The sequence below is a fragment of the Hipposideros armiger genome, unplaced genomic scaffold, assembly GCF_001890085.2.
Source record: "Hipposideros armiger isolate ML-2016 unplaced genomic scaffold, ASM189008v1 scaffold_349, whole genome shotgun sequence".
In the NCBI taxonomy this organism is placed as follows: Eukaryota; Metazoa; Chordata; class Mammalia; order Chiroptera; family Hipposideridae; genus Hipposideros; species Hipposideros armiger.
This window is the reverse complement of record NW_017731699.1, coordinates 108,524-116,899: the sequence shown is the minus strand read 5'-3', so window position 1 is coordinate 116,899 and position 8,376 is coordinate 108,524.

Sequence of the window (8,376 nt, the reverse complement as noted above, 5' to 3'; positions counted from 1 at the left end):
GTTGCATTATCATAACTACAAACATAAATGGAATTTCCCATCGTGATTATTAACTTTCAGGATTAGGGTTCCAGGAAAATGGGGTTTTGCAATATATTAATTTTATATGTCAGCCGTGTGTGTGTGTGTGTGTGTGTGTGTGTGTGTGTGTGTGTGTGTGTGTGTATACTCACCTTTTGGGATGGTTGTACCCAATCTAGAATGTTGGCACATTTTATCAGAGTAGCATGTATCCACAGAGCAATACTGCTCCTTCCATGACAGAATTGAGTTCATTTATCTATTCCTGAATGGGCCTGTCCATATTACCCTCCTTCTGAGAACTGTGAAATAGATGATTGTCTCTTGCTATTGGGGCAGTAAGTTTTCCTTATTTTCCTTATTCTCACTTTCATAGGTCCTCCTGCCCCACAGCGGGCAGTCTGTACACTACAAGTGATCCCAGAGACTCCGTGTGACGAAGGGACAGCGGGACCGGCCTAGCGTGTACAGGCACGTGACTCAAACAGCACATGGCAGCTTGTGGCAGCTCGGGGTAGCAATGCCATTTTGAACAGATGTGTTTTCTGTTTTTATAATACAATTTAGAGAGACGGGTTGGTTGTCATCGTATAGGAGTTGTAGTGAGTTTTAAATTCAATAGAGAAGGAACCAGGAGGTACCTACACAAGTGAGGAATGAGAAAGGCATTTCATCATTTAGCAAGAAACTGATGCCGCCCCCTCATCCTTTCTGGGGAAGATTTCGAAAGAGTAGTGACAAGAGCTCCAGTTGCCAACAGCGATGCCATGCAGAGACAACCAGGGTTATTTCGCGATCAGAGGATCCTGGCTTGTAACCAGCTGACATCCTCACCCAGGAGCTCAGGAGAGACCAGGTCAGGTCTGACTGGTTTTGAAGCCAGGCTCTGCCACTTACTGATGGCGTGACCCTGGACAAGAGGCCCATTCCCTTCCCTCTAAAACAGGGTTGATAATAGTGCCTATCGAATAAGGTGGCTAAGGAATGTGGGTAATAATACATGTAAAGGGTTTGGCTCAGTGCCTAGCACAGAGTAAATGCTCAATAAAAATTCTCTTGTCATTGTGCTTACGTATTTGGAAACGGTATGTTCTCGGAAGTAGGCTAATAATCCACCTTGAATATTTTTCAACAAATGGTCTTCTCCTTTGTTGAATACACACAAGTAAACTCTAATGAAGCTTTGGTGAAATGATCATGAATTCCAAATTACTGGTGGCTTCAATGAATGCAGTGTCTCTGTTTTCTATTACCTGTGTTCATACTCCCCTCCATTTGTATGTAGATCCTTGTGAGCTGAATGCTGTTAAAATAAAATGTAAAAACTGTAATGCCCAGTGGAACTTATTTAAGGAGTGATTATGGCTAGAAAATGGTCTGTAAAAATAGCTCTCGTCCTTACATCACATCACTTGTTCCCAGCGGTGCTTTCAAGACTTCCTGACAAACAGGCCTGCCCTCCCGCAGACCCAGGGTTCTGTTCTGCCTCACACGTCCCCAGCACCACTGCTAGCTGAGTTCTAATTGCAGAATCTTCATTACCAGGGATGATTGAAACTATAAAAAGAACCCAGCTGAATTTTTCACATCCTGCTGGGTGAGCACAAGGACCGGCTCTCCTGTTCCTACCCCCTCCACCTCTGGGCAATTATCTTTGGTACATGGGTGGTCTGAGCAGTTGATAGATGTTACCTCCCTTTTCCTCTGAACCTCCCTTCTCAGAGGGTGGGCTGATGGCCATGATAGATACTCCTGGCCTCCCTTCACAGCTGCAGAGACTGGGAAACACAGACATTTCTCCAGGTCCCTTAGGCCTTTGTGACAACCTATTGGTAACTCTATCTGCAGATTGGCCTGTTTCAGTTACATCCTTTGTATTTTAGTCCAACAACTGAGCTTTTATAAAGCACCTGCTAAATGCTCAGTGCTGTGTTAATTGCAGTGAAGGGAGCTATCCAGAAGCAAGAGGCCACCAAGGAACTTAAAATCTAATTGGAAGGCAAAACTAGACAGGACTGCTCCTGGTTCTGTAGCTATTAGCTTCAAGAATCAAGGGGGTGAATTATGCAAATTTTATATAGAATTTATGCAAAACCTTTTTCTATCTATGAGAAAGAGACACAGACAGAGAGAAAGACAGAGACAGAGAGAGAGCATATATTTGTGTATCTAAAAAAGAAAGACAAAAGAAATGGGTGGAAGTATGAGATGTGATAAAAAAATACGGAGAATGTTTACATTTAAAAAAATTATTACAGTAAAAGACACATTGCCATTAATCCTCCTCAAAATACTCCCCCTCACTTCAAACACACTTATCTTATCATTCTTGCCACTTTCTGAAGCAGTTCTGGAAGTCCTCTTTCATGAGTGTCTAGTCACCCTGTCATGGCTGCCTCAATGTCCTGAATCATTTTGACTCTGGGGAAGAGCCAGAAGTCACACGGTGCCAGATCTGGTGAATAAGGTGAGTGAGGACACTCCGTAATGTTTTTATTTGACAGAAATTGCCACATACCAGAAGCGATGTGTGACACAGACCATTGTCATGATGGAGGATGAAGTAAAGACACTCACGAAAGAGGACTTCCAGAGCTGCTTCAGAAAGTGGCAAGAACGATGGAATAAGTCTGTTCGAAGTGAGGGGATGTATTTTGAGGGGGATTAATGGCAATGTGTCTTTTACTGAAATACATTTTTTTTTAAATTTAAACTTTCACCATATCTTTTGATCACACCTGTATGTTCACCAAAAGAATTAAGTATAGCCATCTCTGAGACCTGTGTAGCAAAATGATTGAGAGTGTAGTCTCTGAAGGCACAATGTAGGTTTAAATCCCAATTCTGTCACTCTGTTACCTTCTCCATGTTATATGTAGTGTCGAGTTTCAGTTTTCTTAAGATGGGGTGGTAATTGGAGTGTCTCAATGGGTTCTCACTGGGATCCACTAGGATAATGTATGCAGAGTATTTTGTAGTGTCTGGCATTTAAATATAAGGGCTCCATCAATATAACTGTTTACAGTGCTGAGATGTAGAAAGGGGACAGGATGGGAGGGAGAGTTCTGGAAAAGAACTTGAACTGGTCCCTGAAGAATCAGGAGGATTTGGAGAGCTAAAGGGGGAAGGCTGGGAGGTAAATGGGTTATGGAAACATCCTGAGCAGAGGGAGAGGCAGGAAGGGGTCTCATTTATTCTCCAAGACAGAGAAGGCTGCGTGTGAAGTGAGAGACAAGGTCGTGTAGGAAGGGGCTTCAATGGTGGAGGTCCTCCAGGGCTTCGGTTGTTGGCCAGAAGGGAAAAGAAAACACTGGGTTGTATTTGAGCAGGAAAGAATCTCATCAGTTTAGTGTGTTAGAAAATTGCCCTGTTGATAAGATAAAAAAAAAAAAAAAGTGGAGCTAAAGTGGAGTAGAGGAAAGATGGTGTGATTTTTTTTTTTAATCTCCCTGACTCCCTCCAACAAAAATAGAAACAAGGAAGATAGCAAAACAAGAAGGAAGCCACCAGACCAGAAGGCAATGGAGGGAAGACAAAGAACCTAGCATGGTTCAAAGAGCTGGAGAATTTAGAGATGACTAATAAGTCATTGCCCTCAAAAGGAGGGGGTTTCCGAAAGGTGTGGGAGCTTCCCAGGGCCCTGAGACTGGAAAAGGCCAGCTCGGGCGCCCCACGGTGGTTTTTGGGGGCACGTGGCCAACTCGCCTTCAGAGAGAGAGCCAAAAGTGAAGAAAACTTTTAAAAACTGGGAATTATAAAGAGAAGTGCCCTGGATGGATCATTGCCTGTCCTGGTGTTACAGAGAGACATAAGAGAATCCCAGGCCAGCAGGGGGTTGGTGTGTTAATATGGTGTGAGTCTAGAAGCCTGTGGGAGGAGTGAAGGGACGGCCACAGCAGCGCGGGCTATGCCACGTGTCCCTTCTTTGTGCTTCCTGGCAAGGGGGAAGAAACCCCTAAAAAAAAGCAGTGCCAAGGACAGAAGCTGGGTTACTGGGCTCTCTCTCCATGAGGCCGTTCATCCTCAAGGAGGCTAGACTGGGCTCCCTCACGTGGTCGGGGAAGGTCGGGGAAGTGTGCACAAGTGCTTCCAAGTCTGTGCTTCCTTCAGATCGACTGGTGTTACATGAGTCAAAATAAGTCACGAGATCACACGTGCACACTCCGCCCCCCAGGGCACATGTACTTAACACATCTCTGCTTGCTTCACATTTATGGATGTCCCCGTTGGTCAAAGTAACACACGTGATCATGCTCTGCGTCAGTGAGAGGGCACTGACTAGACATTGTGAGAGAGATGTGTCATTGGGGGCCGAAGTCTCCCATCCTTCCACATCTCCTCTGTTAGCGTGCCTGCTTTCCTTCTGGGACTCTTGTTAAACAGACGTTAAAATTTCCGCTTCTGACTTGCATTACTTTTACCATTTGCAACGCATTTTTCTTCACCTTATTTCTTCCTGGCACCTTATTTCAACCTAATCTTTGGTTTGCTAATTCAGATTTATCTGTATCAATTCTGTGATTGATCTCTTCGATTGAGTTTCTTAACTAAACTGTTATATTTTTCCTACCTGGTATTTTTACTCAACCTTTTAAAAAATTATTGTATTCACTTCATGTTAGCAATATCCTATGTGCCCCTCTTCGATAGTAAATGTTATACTTATTTCCTCTTTTTTTTAATCTGTCTGTCCCATGTAGTACGAGTGATTCAGTTCATTATCTTTCTTTTACTAGTGGTGGCGTTCCATCTGGGTGCTTTTCTCTCTGTTTTTTTTTTGTGTGTGTGTGTGTTTTTTTTTGTTTTCTTTTGCCTTATAGGTGTCAGTTATTTGGCTATTTCTGTGCCCTTATTGGGGAGAAGTCTAAACTCAGCCTCTCATTTGTGTCATTCCTGCTGATTGACAGGGAGGTGGGAAGGGCACCCTAGGGAAGAGAATGAATGGATCCGAGTCCGGTTCTCACCATTCCTGATTGCTGCCTCCTCATAAGGCGATCTCGTCCCCATTGTCTAAGTAAATAGAAATGTAGATCTGGAACTTAAGAAAGAGGTTAGGGCAGAAGATATAGAACTGAGACTCATCAGAGTTTGGGAAAGTAATTGAAGCCATGGGTATGCCTAAGAGTTCATAGAAAATGAACACGGAAGGTCAGTGTCAAGCGGTCAGGTTCTCCAGGTGTCTGTGGTCCAGAGGTAGAATTCAGTGCTGCCTTTGAGAGGAGCTGGGAATGCTGGGAAAAGTGAGAGCCACATTTGGTAACTGTCAGCTCACGTCAATGGCATGATTTCCTTGCTGGCTGACAATCGGAATACATAAATACATGTAACACATCAAACAGGCAAACCCACACTGCACTGATCTGCCTAAATATTTAGACATAACCAAGGAGTGCCAGGAATTATTACGAAATTGAAATTCCAATCACTGAAGGTGACCAGTGAAAGAGAACAGCTCCCATTCTGACCTGACTGTCATCATCAGACTATGGTTGATTTGTCACTTCCGGAATGGGGACAAATGGGAAAGCCTCTGTGTAGCTAAGCTAGTTGCGTGAGCCTTATCCCTTTGTTCTTTGGTGAATTTCCTCATGGCATCCCACCATGAGAAGGTAGGCTGAGAAAGCGAACAAAGCACAGGGTTTACATATAGTTAAACGACTATTACATTTGGCATCAGAAGACGGAGTGCGAGTTCCAGCTCCACAGGTTACGACCCGTGTGACACAACCTCCCTGAACCTGTTCTTACCTATAAAATAAGGATATTAATCCCTGACCTACGCACCTCCGAGGGCATGATAGTCAAGAGCTAATTATGTCAGTGGTTTTTGAATTGTGTTCTTCAGGCCCCGGCCTTGCTCGGCAGTCCCTCAGGGGCCACAGCTACGGGGGTTGGGGAGAGGGCGAGTTTCCAGGGACAGGGCTCTGCTCCCCAACCCTGCCACGCCTGGGGACACCAGAGCAGATTCACATGTATCTGCTTCATCTAAAGGTCCCAAAGGAGACTTAGTGTGAAACTGTATCTGCTGCTAAAAATATCCTTGAAAACCACTGATGTATATGACAGGGCCATGCAGAAACACGAACCTTTATTATTTACATATAATTGACAGATATAGCATTATATGAGTTTCAGGTGTACAACATAATGATCCAACATGTGTATACACTGCAAAATAGTCACCACACTAAGTCTAGTTACTATCTGTCACCATACAGTGTTCACAAAAATTTTTCTTTTGTGATGATAAACATCAATTATTATCATTAGCGAGTGAATTCACTGTCCTGGTAAAATGTTGGATGAAAAAGAACATGTATCTGAAATGAGCTTTTTCAGGTTATCTGTGTTCTGCAGTTTCTGGTGCCCTCTCTCGAACTTCATTATCAGCTAATTAAGAATTCCTTGTATGCGAATTTCCATTATAATCGTTATAACTTGTGCAACACTGAATTACGTCTCCTTTAAGACTGTGGATTTCCTTATCTTGATTACATCTATGGACTCAGCTGCCGAGGGATGGCTGCTATCATCATGCACTGTTCCTGGTTTCATCACGATTCCTCATCCTGCATCCCTCTGGAATTGTTGGGAAGGGGCAGTGCCCCAGGCGGTCCCCGCTGCAGAGACACCGCTCAGGAGCGTGAACTGCCCCCTCAGCCCAAAGTGCCTGTAGGAGAACTCAACCTCCCTCCAAGTTTCAGCACATTATTTCACACCACTGGACAAGACCCCATCATAGCGGAGGACCCGGGATGAGGGGCACAGCTTAGGCTTTCTGAAGGCGGATCGTGAATAACCTTGCTCTAATCTTCGTAGGGTTCCCAGGAGCTCGGGATCTGGATGGTCTACAGTGCTGATCTGTCATGGAAAGGGAAATGGGTGAACACAGGAAAAACTTCAGCACCTGCTCTAGTTTTTAGAAGAACAGCATAAATCCTGATCATGCAAAGTGACTGTGGACACTGGAGGTAGTTAATTATTATTCACGTGTAAGAATATCATGCGTTAGCCCACAAGTCCCTCCTTTGCAGCAATAACACCCAAGAAATGCTAGTGAGAAATAAAGGGAACATTTAATTTAACAAAGTTCTTAAATTCCTAATTATCTTAGCTTCGGAAGACTGGCCTTTCAGTCGACATCTCTCCAGGCAGTATTTTGCAGTCAGCTTTTTTTCCCCCAAAGTCTGTTTCCCCCTCCTAAGGGACACATCAGACAGCAGCTTGTCTCTGTTCAAGTGGTGTTTTCTCTGGTGCCACCTGGCCATCCAGCCGTGACCCTGAGAGGAAGCACTGAAGATGTTTTTTTCCATTTCAGTTCAACCAGGGAAAAGGATTTGGAATTGTGGCTCCTGAGGTCACATTTAGGGCCTCGGTGACCTCTATCATGGCAGGAACGTGAGAAAAGTTTTGGGTCTCCAAACGGCAAGCAACACGATCTTATGTAGGGGCTAAAGGGAAGTTCCAGAACCCATTGTTTGCCTCAAGCTGGAGTGAGAAGGAGCACAGAGCCCTGCTGGGTCCTAGGGGAGCCGCCTGATCCCATCTCCCATCAGCTTGTTATCATAACTGTTTGGAGGGAGGCCATTGTAAACTGAGGGGTAAGGCCCAAAGAACATGGTTCATACTATCAGACCTCATTTGGAAACTTCCAGAACTAAATCAGGAAGGAACTCCTGGTTGCTTCCTCAGATAGCATAAGAACATAAGAGTTGCCACATGATCCCCAAAGATTGTCCACCCAGCCCAGAAGGTGCTTCATCATGAAAACCCTAGAAGTGCATCATGGGAGGGCACGTGGACCCCAGAGCAGTAAGCCCTAAGTGCTTTTCATGTCCATTGGGAGGGTCTGTGAGAGCAAAATCTCTGTAATTCAGAAGAGCCCTTCTGCAGTATGGCCCAAGGAGAAGCAGAGGGAGAAGCAAAAACCAGTATTTGTGGGAAATCCGTTTTATAGAGGGCCCTGTGATAAGTGCTGTTTCATTGAGCACTTTTAAGCCTCTTGACAATCCTGTGAATTAGGTGTTATTTTTCTAAACGGGGAAACTGAGAATTGGAAAGGTCAGGCCCTGGGCCCAAGGTCACTTCACTAATATGGGGTGAACGGAATCCCTCTCACCCATGGCATTCAGTCAACTAATTGCCAGCCCTATTGGTTCTGCCTCTTGAATGAGTCTCAGATCAGCTCCCTCTTTTCCAGTCTCATCACCATGAGTCTGGTTAAGTCTGGACTGTTGCAGGGATCACTTGGCTGATGTCCCTCCTTGTCTCATGGCCCTGCCCCGCCTCCTGCCTCTGCCTCTGGCCCCTCACACCATCCTCCACACTGCCCACGCTTTCCATTCTTTTTTTTTT